This window comes from Plecotus auritus (genome assembly GCF_963455305.1).
Source record: "Plecotus auritus genome assembly, chromosome: 4".
Taxonomy (NCBI): Eukaryota; Metazoa; Chordata; class Mammalia; order Chiroptera; family Vespertilionidae; genus Plecotus; species Plecotus auritus.
In genome coordinates, this window is record NC_137775.1 from 47354062 (window position 1) to 47373254 (window position 19193).

Genomic DNA, 19193 nt, shown 5'->3' on the forward strand with positions numbered 1-19193 from the left:
GGGATGAGTCGGCTGCTAAGCAGGACAGGCAGCGGCACCCGGCGGGCTGGATAAATGTCCTTGGTGGGCCGCATGTGGCCCGCGGGCCATAGTTTGAGGACCCCTGCATGGTATATAATAACCAAACCTGGGAGAAACCAAGATGGCGGCATAGGTAAACACCTAAACTGCTGCCTAGCACAACAATTTCAAAACTACAACTAAAAGACAGAACGGACACCATCCAGAACCGCAGGAAAGCTGACTGAGTGAAAATTCTACAACTAGAAGGAAGGAGAAAAGCTCACAGAGAATTGGAGGTACGGCAAAGGGTCTTTGTGCGCGCAGAGAGGAAGGGCGGCAGAGTGCCTGGCTGGCTTTCTCTGGCGGAAGGGGGAAGGGAGCCCCCGACCGCATTGAACCCCAGTTCTGACTGCACTGAACACCTATTCCGGGCGAGCCCCTGGGGACCCACGCTCTTGTGGGGGGAGTCTGGACTCTCGGGCGGAGACTCGGGAGCCGGGGAAGGCGGAAGACTGAAAGTCCGCTCGCGCCAGTGCGCACAAAGGCTGCGGGAGGCTGCCACAGGCTTTCCCTAGCGGAAGGGAGTGAGAGGCTCCTGACGGCACAAAACCCCAGTTCTGACTGAAGTGAGCCCCAGTTCTGACTGCAGTGAACCCCAGTTCCAGGCGAGCCCCCGGGGACCCACGCTCTTGTGGGGGGAGTCTGGACTCTCGGGCGGAGACTCGGGAGCCGGGGAAGGCGGAAGACTGAAAGTCCGCTCGCGCCAGTGCGCACAAAGGCTGCGGGAGGCTGCCACAGGCTTTCCCTAGCGGAAGGGAGTGAGAGGCTCCTGACGGCACCGAACACCAGTTCTGACTGAAGTGAGCCCCAGTTCTGACTGCAGTGAACCCCAGTTCCAGGCGAGCCCCTGGAGACCCACGCTCTTGTGGGGGGAGTCTGGACTCTCGGGCGGAGACTCGGGAGCCGGGGAAGGCGGAAGACTGAAAGTCCGCTCGCGCCAGTGCGCACAAAGGCTGCGGAGGCTGCCACAGGCTTTCCCTAGCAGAAGGGAGTCAGAGGCTCCTGACGGCACTGAACACCAGTTCTGACTGAAGTGAGCCCCAGTTCTGACTGCAGTGAACCCCAGTTCCAGGCGAGCCCCCGGAGACCCACGCTCTTGTGGGGGGAGTCTGGACTCTCGGGCGGAGAATCGGGAGCCGGGAAGGCAGAGGACTGAAGGCACACACGTGCTAGCAAGGGCAAGGCTGATGGGAAGCCAAGACTGAGACTCCACCCCATCCAAGCTGAGCACAGAGGCTATTGCAATTTGGCAAGTCTAATCCTATAAGGCTGTCTCCAGCACCGGACTTCTCCCAGCATAGACACAGCTGATCCTTACAGCCAACTGGCCTGGAGGTCAATTCTTCCCAGTGATACCAACAACAATAAAGACTTAATTACAACAAGGCTGTACACACAGTCCACAAAGGGGTGCACCAAGAGTGTCCACCTCAGGTTAACTGGGGAGGCAGACCCACTGGGCCAAATTGGAAACCTAGCACACAAATCTACCAACTCAGGGAAGCAGTGAAAATGCGGTGTCTAAGAATCAGATCACAAACGAAAGAAATGGAGGAAAACAAACGACTGGATATAGAATTCAAAACCACGGTTATAAGGCTTTTTAAGAATATCCTAGAAAAGGCCGATAAATATAACGAGACCCTCGAAGAGATGAAAAAGGACCAACTAGAAATTAAACATACACTGACTGAAATAAAAAATATTATACAGAGACCCAAAAACAGACAAGAGGAACACAAAAATCAAGTCAAAGAATTGAAATACAAAGAAGCAAAAAACACTCAACCGAAAAAGCAAAAAGCAAAAAAAAAATCCAAAAAGTTGAAGATAATGTAAGAAGACTCTGGGACAACTTCAAGCGTACCAACATCAGAATTATGGGGGTGCCAGAAGAAGAGAGAGAGCAAGATACTGAAAACCTATTTGAAGAAATAATGACCGAAAACTTCCCCCACCTGGTGAAAGAAATAGACTTACAAGTCCAGGAAGCCCACAGAACCCCAAACAAAAGGAATCCAAAGAGGACTACACCAAGACACATCATAATTAAAATGCCAAGAGCAAAAGACAAAGAGAGAATATTAAAAGCAGCAAGAGAAAAACAGTTAGTTACCTACAGGGGAGCACCCATACGACTGTCAGCTGACTTTTCAACGGAAACTATGCAGGCCAGACGGGAGTGGCAAGAAATTTTCAATGTGATGAATAGCAAGAACCTACAACCAAGATTACTCTACCCAGCAAAGCTATCATTCAGAATTGAAGGGCAGATAAAGAGTTTCACAGACAAGAAAAAGCTAAAGGAGTTCATCACCACCAAACCAGTATTATATGAAATGCTGAAAGGTATTCTTAAAGAAGAGGAAGAAGAAAAAAGGAAAGATAAAAATTATGAACAACAAATACATATCTATCAACAAGTGAACCTAAAAATCAAGTGAATTAAAAACCTGAGGAACAGAATAATCTGGTGAATACAATAGAATCAGGGCATAGAAAGGGAGTGGACTGATAATTCTCAGGGGGAAAGGGGTATGGGGGGGTTCATAAAGAGACTGGACAAAAATCATACACCTATGGGTGAGGACAGTGGGGGGTAGGTAAGGGCAGAAGGTGGGGTGGGAAATGGCTGGAGGGGAACTATGGGGGAAAAAAGGAGAAATAATTGTAATAATCTGAATAAAGATTTATTTTAAAAAAAAAAATAAAATAACCAAACCTACTAAATACAAAAAAAAGAATAGTAACTATTTAGTTATAGAAAGATAATAAATCTATAAAAATAGAAAAGACCAAAAGTCTATTGAAGTAAAAGAAAAATTATTATATTACTGCTATTGCAATGCATAAACAGTAGATGTATAACCACCTGACACTATCACTAAAAAGGAAGAGAAAGTTGTTTTATTTTCCTCTCTTCAATTTCCTGCCTTTTTTCCAAAGGATGGTTCATAAAAAAAGGAAATAACCAATAAGCCAAAGTTAATGGGGAAAAACATACATATTTATATATCATCTGTTATTATCTACCAATCAGAAGAGTTGCAGGTAATTAGAAATTGTTGGCTTAAAGTGACCATGTTTTTTTATCAAGAGCCACTTCTCCCTGTACTGGCAGATATCCACTGGTTTGTCTGAATTCAGTTTGCTTGCACTGGGTCTGACAGGCGATGAACATGGCCAGCTGGTTTCCAGAGCAATACACTCCCTGGTCTGAGGAAGGCCTGTGAGACATGTCATAAAACAGCTGCCTCTATCTCCCCAACTAGCTACAAATAAGCTGAGCAGAACAAAACCTTGAATAAAAAAAACCTCGACTTTTCATGCAAGGACAAAAGGTGGTTATTAGGCATACCAGGAAGGTTCTTTCATAGCTGGTAATTACTTATAAATTGGGGACATATAATAAGAAAAAATTATTTCCCTCTTCATTTACTTAAAAATGTGATTTCTGCAGTCATTATATAATTACTGGTATTTTTCAGTAACATTATTAGAAATAAATGGGCTACTGTTTCTGCAATTATAAAAGATAAAAATACTGAAACTTCCTTATTAGAACTGGTTGTTGAGTAGGTGGAAAGGGAAAATGGCCTGTTTCTCTAAACTGCCAAACCAAACTTTCTTCTATACACACGACATCAACCTCGCATTTTTCACCTTTTGAAAAATTGATTTGTCCCATTTCTCACATATTCTTTCAAACCCTCCGTCTTGTTTAATTTCTGCTTTCTGACTTACTGTTCTTTATTAATGCTGACCTATAAGGAAAACACCCTCGGACCTAGAATCCCGCCGTTTCATGCTTCCCAGCCAACACGATAGTAAAGAAAAGGAAACAGATCCTGTTTTTACTTTCTAGGCTACTTTGAGAGCTCTGTGGAGTCACCTCAACAAAAGTATAAAGCATTTCTTTGTTTTCTCATGACTTTCAACATTTTCCTTCCTGTGCCTTCTACCCCCTCAACAGTCTCTATTCTTAAAGATCCCCTTATAAAAACCTGAACCAAATGCCAGATGGGAGGGAGGTTAAGGTGCATAAAAAAGGTAAAGGGGTTAAGAAGTACAGATTGGTTGTTACAGAATAGTCATGGGGATGTAAAGTACAGCATAGGGAATATATCAATCATATTCCAATAACTAGGCATGATGTTGGATGTGTGTAATGTCTGGTCACTGGGGTGAGCAAATAATAAAAATAAAAGTGAATAAAAAGAGAGAAATTTTTTTTAAAATATATTTCATTGATTTTTTACAGAGAGGAAGGAAGAGGGATAGAGAGTTAGAAACATCGATGAGAGAGAAACATCGATCAGCTGCCTCTTGCACACCTCCCACTGGGGATGTGCCCGCAACCAAGTTACGTGCCCTTGACCGGAATTGAACCTGGGACCCTTCAGTCCGCAGGCTGACGCTCTATCCACTGAGCCAAACCGGTTTTGGCAAGAAATTTTTAAAAAATAAAAACCTGAACAAAGCCCCAGATATGCACATAATCTATACCCTTGAAAGCCTCCTTCCCTCATCCAAGTTAATAATCCCTTGTTCCATTCCCAGCTACCAGTTCCAGACCCAACAATGGAGACAATAGGTGGGAAGCAGCTAACAATAAAAATAAATTCCTGCTAATGTGTTCATTAATGTGCTGATCCTTGCTCCTCTCCTCCTTGCATCCAGATAACATCATACCTTAACCTGGCCACAATTCACTAGTCTGCACAAGGCCTTTAAGGGAGAATACCACTGTTGGAGGTGTCAGACACTATATAGCAGGAAAAGAGGAAAATATTTTCATCAGGCCGACCTTTCAGCTCTCTCAAATCATACCACACGATTATCAAAACTGCCAGGGCATAAAGCTGACACTGTTTATAATTGTCATTACCTCAAAAGTTAACAGCAAAGGAAGGGAGAAATCTCCCTCTGAAACCCTGGTTCCAGGCTATTTCTCAAAGCAGCATCAGAAGTAGAGCTGCCGCCGAAACCGGTTTGGCTCAGTGGATAGAGCGTCGGCCTGTGGACTGAAGGGTCCCGGGTTCGATTCCGGTCAATGGCATGTACCTTGGTTGCGGGCACATCCCCAGTGGAGGTGTGCAGGAGGCAGCTGATCGATGTTTCTCTCTCATCGATGTTGCTAGCTCTCTGTCCCTCTCCCTTCCTCTCTGTGAAAAATCAATAAAATATATTTTAAAAAAAAAAAGTAGAGCTGCCAAGTCACAGCAGTGCCAAGGATTTAGCCGTAGCTCACTCCTGGGGAAGGGGAAGTGAACTGGCTGGTTAACCACAGAGACCCGATGGAAAGGTAACAAAAGAAATAACAAGTGCAGAGGAATGGCAGAATTAGAAAAATAGTATTTTGCACACATAATGAAAGAATGGATCTAAGCAAGTTACATCAATGGCTGTCAAAAAACACTAGTTGGCCAGATAATGACTAGACCTGAATCCAATAATCAATCTTAACGTCACCAAAAGTGCGACACGCACACACGGCATGCCTCATGATACGATACCATCAGAAGTATGTAACATCACCTGTAAAGTATTCTTGCCTCCTTTCCCAAATAAAAACACTGAACCATGGTCTATCAATCCTTTAGATGTAACTACTAATTTGCAGAAAACATGAGGGGGGGTGCAGAGGAATGTGTTAAATAGCACAATGGGGGCACAGTCAGGCAAAAGGCAGATTCAGAATGTGGGAAATTTATAAGGAACAAATGACCTGGTTTCTTCAACAAATAAAAGTGATGAGGGGTGGAGAGGGTGGAAGGAGAAGGAACATTTCAAATGCAAAAGGACTTTAGAAACATGAATCAAAGCATTCTGTTTAGATCCCAAACCAAACAAATTTAACTGTAAAAAGACATTTTTAAGATGACTGGAGAAATTCCAACATAGACTCGATATTAGATGATATTAGGGAATAACTCTCAATTCTTCCAGGTGTAAGGTATTAAGAGGAAAATTGACATAATGCTTGAAACTTAAAATACTTAAGCAAAAGCAAATGACATGAGATTGGTAAAACATCAGGAGGCTCATTTTATCTTTCTTTATAATTTGGGGAGTTCTGGAACACTTCCAGAGTAAATGTTGTCCGTTGGTTTGGTTTGGTTTGGTCTGGTCTTTAGAAATTACAGGACAGCCTTAATAACTTTATTAGGTAGTCATATCCCTCATCATCGATTTTTTAAAGGCCTGATTTAATTCAGAAGATCAGCTAATTAAAAGAGGCAGTTCTCTGCACAAACCATAGAGAAGGTAAACCAGCAACTCAGCCAGGTGTTCAGGAGCTGGCAGCACCAAACAGTGTAGGGAGGGTTGTGTGAAATCTCAGGACCTTCCACAGCTGGCTTGACAAAGACAACGAGCCAAAGTTCCCCACCCGGAGCACAGACCTACTGGCTGGTTTCCCACTCCTCCTTGCCAGCTGGCTCCAAGGGTCTAAGAGCCTGTGCCCCCACTCCCAGGAGCAGAGGGCAGGAAAAAAGAGGCAGCTCTGCTTGCAGATGGAGCCGACCATCTCTGAGCCAGCTGTCCTCCTCCTAGGGCTCCATGCAAGAGGCCCAGAGGGCTGATGGCCCATCACTCGCAGGCCATCCTGGGAACATTCCCGGCCATGGCACCAGTCACTCTCCACCCGGCAGTGAACAATCGCACTGGACCAGGCAGAGTTATCATATTATTTCATTTTTTAAAAGAAAATGTAAATTGGGAAAAAGACGAATGTGGACTGGGTACTAGATATTAAGGAATTGTTAACTTTGTTTCATGTGACTATGAGATTACGGTTATGGAGGAAAAAATTCTTGATTTTAAACTATTAAGGGTAATAGGTAATGACAACTATAATGTACCTTAAAATACTTCAGCAATGAAAAATAGCAAAATGTTAACAATTACCAAATAATGTTGGAATTAGACTTGCTTAATTAAAATCAAAAAAGGACAGTGTGGTACACATGAGAACATGCGTAAGCCCAGCACAACTACTTTCATGTTTTGCATATTACTTTCCAGTCTTTTTTATTAATTTATCTTTATTGTTGAAAGTATTACAGATGTCCCCCTTATTTTCCCCCTTTGACCCCTCCATCCCACACCCACCTACCCCCAGGCCTTCACCACACTATTGTCTGTGTCCATGGGTTATGCATGTAAGTTCCCCGGTTAATCTCTCTCCCCTACACCCTCACCCCACCTTCCAGTCTTTATCTAAACAAATACATATTCTTTAGTATCTGTAATCATTATAGACAATCATTTTTATTCAGCTTTCCTTATTTTCTATGTTCATAAAGAGTTTTCTACTCTTTTATCTTAATGATTATTTTAACATTACTTCATAGTATGCTGTAATATTGATGCTCCCTAAATAAAAGCCATACCTTAATTTTGAAGTTAGTTTCCTTTTTTTTTTCCCATCGGATTTAATGCTGCAATGAAAAACCATGTGCATATAGCTGCTAAATTGTTTCTCTGGAATAAATTCTTAGAAATATTAGTTCTGAGCACAAGTATATTAATTTCAGAACATTACTAGCATTTTCTTAAATTTTTATCTAATTTTTATATTTATATTTAAGGATATCTTAATGTGGATATCTTTGATTTCTATGAGAAAGAATATGTTTGCACATCTTTGTTTACCAGCAACTTGGTTAATTCTTTTTATTTGCCATTTAGTTACTAAAATCACAAAGCTTTCTCATAAATATTAATGAGTTATTTATATATTGCTATTACCTTCTGTTATATAATTATCCTTGTTTTATTTTACCTGAGTTTTGTTTCTGTAAGGGTATAACAGACATTTTTGTTATTTATATATAGGGTATCCCCAAAAAATGTATCCACACACTTTGAGAAATTATAAAGGCAGTGTTTATTAAACTACATTTCATTTTCAAAATTGAGCTACCAGCTGTTAAAGTGTGCATACATTTTTTGGGACATCCTGTATTCAAATGCATCAGTCTTTCCCCCCGCCCCTTTTTAGGCCATATTTATCAACAAAATAGAACCCCCCCTATGACCTAAAGTGCATTTGCCAATAGCCCACTGACACAGTGTGATAGTACTGAACTCTTTGTAACTATCTTATCATTAATACACTTGACTCCTCATTCTCTCACACTCCTACTCACAAAATCCTGTCAAAGTTACCTGACAGATATTTAACTCTATCATCTCCTCTCCATCCCTATTACCACTGTCCCTCATCATCTGTCAGCAGAAATGCTGAAATGCACTGCCTCCTAACTGATCTCCCTGCCTCCAAAAAAACAGTCCTCTTGCCATGCAAACTATCCATGGATGCCAGCTTACACCTTCCAGGGGCCCTCCTTTTATGGTCCCTGCACAACTCCCCAGTCTCTCAGAAACATTTAGCCAACATGCTTTGCATGTTTGCCTTGTGCTAAGCACTTTGTAACGATTACTTAAATTAACTCTCTCAAGAAGACTTTAAATATAATGCTGTTGTTGTTCCCATTGTACAGATGAGGAGACTGAGATGTATAGAGGTTAAGTCATTTGACCAAGTTCCCACAGCTAGAATGATGCAGAGCCAGGATGCCTAGCTCTAAAGCCCTCTTAACCACTGCGCCACCTGAAAATACCTGCACCCCACCTCAGAGATGGACCCTCCTCTCAGCAATACCTCCTGCCTGACACTCTGCCCCCGAGCAACACTGCACTGCCTGGAACTTCTCACATACATCCATGCTGCTTCTCCACTCAGTCTCCTCATTCATTCTATCCTGTCTCTTGGAAATGTCCTTCCATCTCTTTACCCTAGACCTAGGTTATTCCTACCTATTTTTTAAGACTCAGCACAGGTATCACCTCCTCTGGGAAGTCTTTTTTTTTTTTCTATTTAACTCCTTCCCTACCCTCATCCTCTTCTCTCTCTGACTGAGGAGGTATCCTTCTGTACTTATTTACATCATTACACCTAGCACATCATGTTAACAATTTTGTTCCTCTGTTTGCCTCTTGCACTGGGCCATGAGCAGCTTGAGGCCATCTTAACCATCCTGTGTCCCCAGTCAGTACAGTGCCTGGCATGTAACAGGCTCTTAGTGCTTCATCAGAGAGTTCAGAAGAATGAGAAACTCAGACTGTTTAATCAATTAATTCTGGAATACTTGTTGAATACTTATGTCTAAAGCTTTATGCCAGGGATATTTTAAAAGAAAATGACATAATCCATGCCCAATATATGCATTTAACAAAATAAATATCATGAACCATCTGCTGTAGAAATTCAGAGAAGAAAAAGACCACCTTGGACTGGGACACTCAGGGAAGGTTACCAAGAAGAGGGGAAATTTTAAATGGGGATTGAAAGATGAATAAGGCTCAGAAAGGAAAGCTCTGTACATACTAATCACCAAAGTCTAATGTATGAGCAGATCTCTAGGCTGGGACCATGTCTAACAATAATGGGAAAGCTGAGAAGTTTATCTCCTTCCTCTTTGCTCCTGAGCTCCATCTGATTAGCCATGCCCTTATCTGAATACAAGGTGCCAAATTCAAGTTTTATTCCAAGACATTTAATCTCTCAGTGATGAGCAGCTCACCTTAACTCTTAGACCATTTCCAGAAAATCAAGGAAATGCTTCTAAATAAATTAAAAACCTAGAGGTTTTTAGATCATGAGATACACTAATAATGACAAAATGTCAGAAACACGTGCAGCTCCATGCAATGAATTCAACAACTATCCTAAGGTCACAGAGGTCCTCCTACAAAATACATGCCATTCTATTTACATTAAACACAGAAAACTCATTTGCAAGTGAATGTCATTTTCATCTCTGTTCCATGGCCAAGTGCATCTCATTTGCATTCATTTGTTTCCCTATTGGAGTGCTCGGCACTGTTTTACAGCTGGTGCAAGTTATGCTCTGTACCTGCTACTTACCATAGGCCCACACTCCAGTCATCCAGTTACACGTCTGAATCGTAATCCCAAAAATGGGTTTAGATAAGGTACTTTTAAATAATACACATCATAAGGAAATCAAAATTTGATGCTAGTGTTGATAGAAGAGGACTTTAAAAGTTCAAATGCCTCTGCACACAACACACATTTTCCATGTTAGGCTAACATTCGGATTTCCATGTTGCCTGCCATGGAAAAGTAAAGTTCTAGAGCTAAGGTCTCCCGTGGATTCTTCACCAGTTTTCCAAAAGAACAAAAAAAAATGGGATAGAGGCCCCATTTTCGTCTCCCTGTTGCAGAATATGGTCAAGAGCTAAAGGTGTGACTCTGAGATCTGCAACCACAGGGAGCAAGAGCAGTCAGTCAGTTGTCCATCTTCTGGAGGTTGGTCTGGTTCTGACACTCCTGTGGCCAGCTCAGAGTTCTCACTAACCACCTCCCCACTGCAATCAGAGCAATGACACCTGAAAATACCTGCACCCCACCTACAAAATCACTTAGCACAAGTTATTCGTTGAAGCATTCTTTATAGAAAACAACCCAAATATCCACCAAGAGAAAAATTGGTTAGATAATCTATGTATGTCTACACAATAGAATACTATGCAGCAGTAAATGAAAATAAAAACTAGGAAGCTCCCTTTGGACTGTTCTGGAAAGACCACCAGAATAGATAATTTTATATATATCCATTCTTGAGTGTTTATACTGACAAAAAGAAACACTGTGAGTGCACAAGATACTAAAATAAGTGGTTACAAAGTACAGATCCAGATTTTGTAGGTTCTGACACCATAGGATTTGGGGGGGGACCACTTTTTTAAAAAAAGAATACAAAATTAGGTACAGATCTTGGAAGGAACTCATTCCAGGGAGTTTCATAACAAAGCTATCTCTGATCATTGCCACTGGGTGGATGGAATATATAGAAATGAGATATTGAATTAATACTCCTAAATATAAATTTATTTATACAGTTATCTTTGAACAGGTGAGCATATTACCTATTTAAAAAAAGAAAATTAACTTTATTTTGTAAATGCCAGGTTCCAGCTGCTCAAAGTCTCACTCCTTCTCCACCCCCTTTCATTCTATCTCAACCTTCTTATTCTAATTTGGTTTCATTCTGCTGCCTGGTATGGACTGGGATTTTGCCACAGCCTGGCTCTTTCCACATGATAATGTGCCTGGTATTCTGTTTTTATTTTGCTCCTGTATTTCTCTCTTCCTGATCACCCTCAGCTCTACCATCAGCAGAGCAGTTTTAGGCCAACCCAGCACCACCCTGTACCTTGCCTGGCCCAGACTCCCAGGAATCCAGTCCGCTGCATGGGGCGGCGGGGGGGGGGGGGGGGGGGGGAAGGCTGTGGGGAGGAAGTTTGAAAATTAACTGAACTATACCACAGGTGATCAGTCCCAAAGAAGGCTAGGAGACTGGGAAATGTTTTAGGTCCTAGTTTGGCAATTGGGTGATTCTCTGGCAACAGAATCCAACTGTCATACCTTTCTTTCTAGGATTGTTAGGACCACAGGTGGGTCATCCAGCCGTGGGCAAACTATGGCCCGTGGGCCGGATCCGGCTGTTCTATCCGGTTCTCTTGCTCTCCCCTCCGCTCCTTTACTTTGAATTTATATTAGTTCACACAAACACTCCATCCATGCTTTTGTTCCAGCCCTCCAGTCCAGTTTAAGAACCCATTGTGGCCCTCGAGTCAAAAAGTTTGCCCACCCCTGTTAGACTCACCCTTATATACATATCTTTGTGTTTAATAAGATCAAGCCAGGCTATACTGACCTGAACTCAGCCTTATAGAGAGTTACCAGAATTCCAATAATTTCAAGTACCTAACAAGCCAAAATGAACTCTACCTCTGATTCAGCTGAAAAAAGTCTCAGAATCCATTGATTTTTTTCAGCTCAGCTCATCTTTGTCCTTTAAAACTGGATCTAGCTGTAAAGAATGCAAACTGAATTTCTGAACACTTCCTATATCAGATTACAGTGTTTTAAAGAGAACATATAGCAGCATTTTGAGAGTGAGGCTGTGGAGTCGACAGGCCTAGGAATAAATCTTGGGAATATTTCTAGCTAGCTGTGCAATGTAAACCTTATTTCCTTCCGTGTAAAATAGGTTGTTATAAAGATTAAATAGATAATGAAGATTTAATTAAATGAGTGCTGTCAAGGAAACCTCAAGGCAAAGCTATTTTTTCTCACTTTAGAAGGAGAATATTGGCCAACATGAATATCATAAAGTCCCAAACTACCAATTCAAGACAATAATAAACAAATTGATTTTGGAAACAACATAGGGCACAGTATATGTACAAACACCTGTAACTGGCAAAGCCAGTTCTCTGAGACCACATTTCAGCATGTTAGCTTTAAATAATCAAAAAAGCATGCGCGCGCACACGTGTGTGGGGGGGGGGGGGTGTGGGTGTGTGTGTGTATCACCTAACGTATTTTCTTTTCTCTACGTCTTCTTGGTTGCTAAGGCATTTCTTTCTTCAGCTTTCTGAATAGCACAAATAAGCTTATAGAATGTGACATCCTCCATTGACTCATTTCTCATTGAACTGACTTGTAGCATACCTGAAAGCATTTTGTTGCTCATAGATGTGTTCTGCTATGGTCCAATGCACTCAAGTGAGCTTAAGCCTGACCTGGTCATGTCTCCATTTACCTTAAGGTGATAATAATTCAGGAATCAACTGCTCAGTGTCAAGTATGAAAGCTCATCTTTCTGCCTGTTGTCAGGGATTTTTTTTTTAAGGATTACAAACTATCTTTGACCTTCACTATGTTCTTATGTAAAGCCATCTGCTATTGCATCTGTCTTCACTGTATCTCCTGTCACATAAGACATTTCCACTTGTGGCTTTCTACACAAATCACTGGAATGGAGTATCTCCCGTTCAAATGTAACTTGCCATGGAACGTTGGAATTTAAATAGTTCTCTACTTAAAGTAACTTTCAGGAACATTACTGTACTGCCAACATTAAGAACAGAAAATGTGTTGCTCTGGCTAGTTTGCTCAGTGGATAGAGTGTCAGCCTGTGAACTGAAGGGTCCCTGGTTCAATTCTGGCCAAGGGCATATGCCCAGGTTTCGGGCTTGATCTCTAGTAGGGGGCCTGCAGGAGGCAGCCGATCGATGATTCTCTCTCATTACTGATGTTTCTAGCTCTCTCTCTCCCTCTCCCTTCCTCTCTGAAATCAATAAAAATTTAGAGATTTAAAAAAGAGTTTTTAAAAAAGAATGGGAAATGTGTTTTTGCAGCCATTTCCTACAATACTGAATTACGCAAAAGCATATGTGTGTAGAAAAAAGTAGAGAATACTCATGATATTTGGATATCTAACCTTTTGTTGTTGTTAGTCATCACCTGAGGGTATTTTTCCATTGATTTTTTAGAGATAGTGCAAGGGAGAGGGGAAGAGACAGGGAGAGAGAGAAACATCAAAGTGAGAGAGCCCACAGGGGCTGGGGATCAAGCCTGCAACCGAGGTACCCGCCCTTCACCAGGATCCAAGCTGGGACCCTACAATCTGCAGGCCAACGCTCTATCCACTGAGATAAACAGCCTAGGGCTCTAATATATTTTTAATAAAAGTTCCTCATTCTACATAAAAATGGCCCTCTTAATCTGTTTGTGAATACCAAAAATCTGTTTTTATGCTATCACTTTTATATTCTTTGATAACTTGCACTTTAGTTTTTACCTACTTGCATAAAAAGCTAAAATTTAAACAATTAAAACAAATTGTACTTGAAATAAAATCAGTGTCTTCAAAGGGTTCACACGCATATATTCAGTCCACCCAATCTCGGTCCCTTTTTTGAAGGGACCCGCTCGGATGGTTTGCAAGCCAAAGGCATTAACAAGTTGTCTGTCTACAACCAGTTACACCTCATTTGAATTAAACTACAATCGCAGATGACAGAAGCGCTCCTTTCATCTTTTGTAGGAAGGTCACCCAGCCCAGAGCGAGCGCCACGCTCCTTCTGGAACTAAATACGGCGGGCCCCGCCTCTGGTGAGTGCTCCCCTTCACAACACACACCTGGGTGGCCAAGGGTCAAGTCTGACTTACCAATGGCGCCAGCGCCTCTGCCCCCTTCCCTTTGGGGAAGCAGCAGATGGCCGGGGCACGCTGCGCTAGCGCCGCAGCTCCCCGCCAGAGCGGGGCAAAGGCACTTTAAACAAGGACTAGCTGGGCGCGGGGTGGGGAGTGGGGGGCGGGGAGGAGGGCGGTTTCCTGGTCTCCCTCCTCTGCAGGGCTCCGGACTGTACACTTAAACACGGCGGGGAGGGGAGCTGCCAAATCTCTGCCCCAACCCAGCCCCCCAAAACCCCTGTTCCGAGGGAGAATCGAGCTGTGACCCAGGAGAGCCCTACAGGACTGGGTGACACCCTAGCAGGAGCCCAAACGCGACGCCGCCCCTGGGCTAGGGGTTCCCAAGGGGCAGCGCAGCCCAGACCTTTGCACCGGCCAGCGCCCCTCAATAGCAATCCTGGCTCCAAACGATGAGTCCATGAGATCTCTCCGACCAAAGAGGCGCGGCCAATCACCGCCCTCTCCGCTCTGGGACCCCAGCACCCGCACCCCCAAAGCTCCTGAGCTGCAGTTCTAACCTGGAGCCCCGCGCCACTCGCCTCCTTGTCTTAGGGTGGTTCTCAACCTTTCTAATGCCGCGACCCTTTAATACAGTTCCTCATGTTGTGGTGACCCCCAACCATAAAATTATTTTCGTTGCTACTTCACAACTGTAATTTTGCTACTGTTATGAATCGTAATGTAAATATCTGTGTTTTCCGATGGTCTTAGGCGACCCTGCTAGCGGTTCTCAACCTGTGGGTCGGGACCCTGCTAGAGTCTAGACAAGTGATGGGCATAAACAAGCTTTCCCCGGAGGAGAAGCTTGAGGGACTGCAGCACCTGCCACACGCTCCGCTCTCCGCTGGGCTCAGGAGAGGCTTACGGGCGCTCACCTCCGCTGCTTGTTCTTTTGAAACTCTTCACTCACAGCGCCGCCGAGCATTTAAAAAAAAAAAAAAAATAGTGAAAACCGATGAAGAGCATTCTTCTTCCGGTTCACTTAATCGCTGTGAACCAATTGAATCCGTGTCTGAGGTCAAAATAGAACGATAAGCCTGGTAAGGGATCTGAAAAAGTTTCTCTTTAGCAAAAGTATGAAAGGGCTTTCCTTACTGTAATGGATGTGAGTTTATCCGAGACTGGAAATAAACCAAGGGGAGAGGAGGGTCCTTGCAAAAAGATGTTAATGCTTATATAAAAGGGAGGCAACCTTTATCTTGTTCCTTGATATCCTCAAAATGAAATCACAGAGTTGCTAGAGTTATTTTATTTTATTACTTATTGATGAGAGAGAGAGAGAGAGAGAGAGAGAGAGAGAGAGAGAGAGAGAGAGAGAGATAGATGAGAAATCGGTCTGTTGCACTTATTTATGCATTCATTGCTTCTTTCTTGTATGTGCCCTGACCTGGGATCCAAACCACAACTTTGGAGTATGGGACAACTTTCTCACCAACGGAGCTACCCTTAGCTAGGGCAGCTAGCATTTGGAGTATAGCTCCTGGGCCCATAAGATTATAATGGTTTATAATTTTTAAAAAAAGCTTGTTTGAATGTTAAAAGAAAAAGCTGGACCCTACCCGGTGTTAAATTTACTGCTAGCTCTGAGTGGTCTGAATAGGGAGGAGGGGAGCCAGAGAGCCCTCCCACACACACACCAGCCTCTCTGCACAAACTCACTTCTCTTCCCTCCATTTCTCTTCTCTTCTCCATCTCCTCCCCCCTCTTCATTTTATAACCTTTATCTCTTTGTATCTCTTTCAATCTATACTCTCCCGTTCTCTCCTCTTGTCTTCTTTCCCTCTCTCCCTTCTCCTCTCTCTCCTAATGTCTACTCTCCCTGCATTGTTTGAGAGCTTAATATGCGTCAGGCTTGATTCTAAGCAGTTTACCTGCATTAACTCATTTACTCTTCACAACTAGCCTGTTGTTTATTTTCACCTGCTTTACAGATGAGACCATTGAAGCAACAGAGAGATTGGCCCAAGAAGTCAAGTGAGAAAGTGGTGGAGGCAAGCCTATAACTCACCTCTATCTTGTTTATTTTAATATCCAAATTAACCAGGCCCGATCAATCTAGAGTCTCTCACTTCTAAAAGGCATGAATCCCTTTTTTAAAAATCTTTTGGTACAAAATATTACGTTAAAATCTCAGAAATTTCTAGTGGCTTTAGCATAAACCCTCAAAGTTACTTGTAGTCACCAGGATGAGAAGTGTTGAGGCTTGGGGGTGGGAGTGGAGAAAAAGAGATAGGAGATTGACAGAAATGATCTGAGAAACACTAATTCAACTGAACCATTTGAAATAAGTAATATTGTTACTGATTTTGTATCACTGATTTGACTTTTGCAATTGAAATAAGTAATTGCATTACTTAATGTGTGAGTGGGCACATCTATGGACCTACAGGTTATCTGACACAACCTATGGAGAATTACAAATGACTTGTGATTAAGAGTCTTTTAAATCTATGTTCAATTTTTATTTTTTATAACATACAAATATCAATTTATAAAGGGGAAAACAGAAGGCTAGAGGGTGCTTGTTTGTTTTATTAAATCTTGATCCATCTAAATGTATTTCCTTTCACTGAACTATTTTTAATGTATTTCCTTAAAGTCTATTTCCACACAACAAGAGTTATAGGACTTAGTACTAAGCTAGGAAATGGGAAAAGAAAACGATTTTCATAACTGATAAAAACTTTTCCTGTGCGCACTTCAGCACCACATATACTAAAATTGGAATGGTACAGAGAAGATTAGCATGCCCTCTGCACAAGGATGACACACAAACTCGTGAAGCTTTAAAAAAAAATGTTCCTTTGTTTCAAATCCGGGCAGCCTTTCCCACTTTCCCTGATGACTAACACAATCTAACTTCAGAAAAGTTTTCCAATATTTCTCTGTGAGGGTAGATGTGGTTTTAAGTAATGATTGCTTCAAAGGGCAGGACCATGATACTAAGCAGGTGATGAGAAGCCCTGGTCCCTGGAGCCCAGGCTGAACAGACAGATGCTTGGGTTCACCTCCAGTCTGTGTGGTGGGGCCATCACTGAAACTGGAGGGACGAGCCCACAATAATCATCTGTGTAGAAGAAAGAATTGCAAATAGCATAAGGATCTGGAACAAAATAGGTCCTCAATAAATGTCATATTATTGTCACCATATGTTAATCCACATATTTTTGTTTCTCTTTAGGCTTCCTTTTACAAAGGAAAACATTTTCTGGTCAGTTGACACGCACACACGTGCGCACACACACACACACACACACACACACACACTAATTTCCAGCAAAAGTTTTCTCACCACCAAGTCAGATACCCTCCCCCCAATCCATGCCTCCTGCTGTGATGAGTCAGAAAAAGTCTGTCAGCCACCCAATGACTGAGCCCATGTTCCCAACTGAGAGATAGTAGGGTGAAGACTGCTGCCCTACTCTAGATTCCAAAAATATAGACATTTTTAACTGATTTAAATCATCAGGGAGCATATTCAGAACCTCTCATGACTTATTAGAATCTTCCCACCATCCTCTGGGAAGATCACTGCAGACTGGGCTTTTAGTACACATCCTGCCCTTAGTTGAGAGAATGGCAAATCCTACACTTCCTATACAACTGCAGAGCAATCCTCCCCCAGTGTATGAAGAGGAGGTGCGGGGGGAGAAAGAGGAAAGAGTACTTTCCAATTTTAACTCACAGAATTATATAATGGATAGCCTCCATTAGCTAGCATTAATTTTTATGCCCTTAGATAAAGTCACTGCTTCTAACTTTGCTGTTCTAACTATGGGCCTCCCGGTGACCTTGAAGAATATATTTTCACTTCTGTAAAATAGGACTTTACCACAGCATGAGGTTATTGGAATGAGTACATGGGGGAAAAGAAACCTACATAGAGCAAATAGATTAGCGCCTCCAATAAAAATAGATCCTCCTCCGTTAGTATTTGTTGTATGACTATTAAAGTGTGTGAATCACAAAAGCAAGTTTCCTTTTGTTTGTTTTTGTTTTGTTTTGTTTTGTTTTGCTTCCTGATGATGAGAGATCTGTCAAAATGGTACATAACAAAAAATAATGATTCTACAGTTTCATAATTCTTTTTGACAAGAAATGTGTGTTTCTTGAAGGTCATTAGCTTCTTCCCATAAACATAAAGATGTTTAACATGATTAAAAATGATCTTAGAAAACAATTTTCTGCTTGCTATCTGGGAGCCTGTAAATGCACATATTGAAAATGGTATATTTCCCTATTACAACACTACTTAACATTTATTCTATGAATAATCAAAGTATTCAAGTGTTGTACCATTTGTTTAATTATGGCGTCTCTTTGAAAATGGTCTGCAACCTAAACTATTTCTTTAAAGAATCTGCTGAAATCATTATGTGAACAACTCTCATTTGTATTTTTATTAAAGATTGCACAAACTTGAACCAAGACGAAATACTGAATCCATCGTACATCATTCATTACAAAACAACATACATCACATTTGTACTCTACCAAATAGGAGATTTTCTTTAAAATTATACATTGCATGCTCTTAAATGCATGCTTTAGATATTTTACATTTGTCATTATTCTCTTATAAATAATTGCAACTTTACCAATTTGTACACCTGCTACCAATATATATTCAATGCGCCAAGAAGTTTTTGACAGAACAGATGAAATGGAAACAAGTGTATGGATGCCACATCTACGCAATTTTACTACTCTTTTGCCTATGCAGTGAAATGCTAATACACACACAAAACGTCGTTCCAAAGGGCACAGAAAACAAAAACAATATTAAAATACGTGGCAGTTAAAATCGGCGCCCTCAAGGGTGCAGTGACTTTCACTTTAATGTGATCCTAAACCTGGAGAGCAATTGGCCTCCCAGAGGCCTGGAGCGCGCCGGGACCCTGCCCCGAAGGCTGCCCAGGAGGCCAGGTTCCTTTAAGCCACCTCTCAACCTTTGAAAAACGACTTTGTCAACCAGGACCTGCTTCTCACCACCAGGAGTTCTTGTACCCCCAAAATAGAGCCCCGCCCCCCCCTTCTCTCTGTCCACTATCCA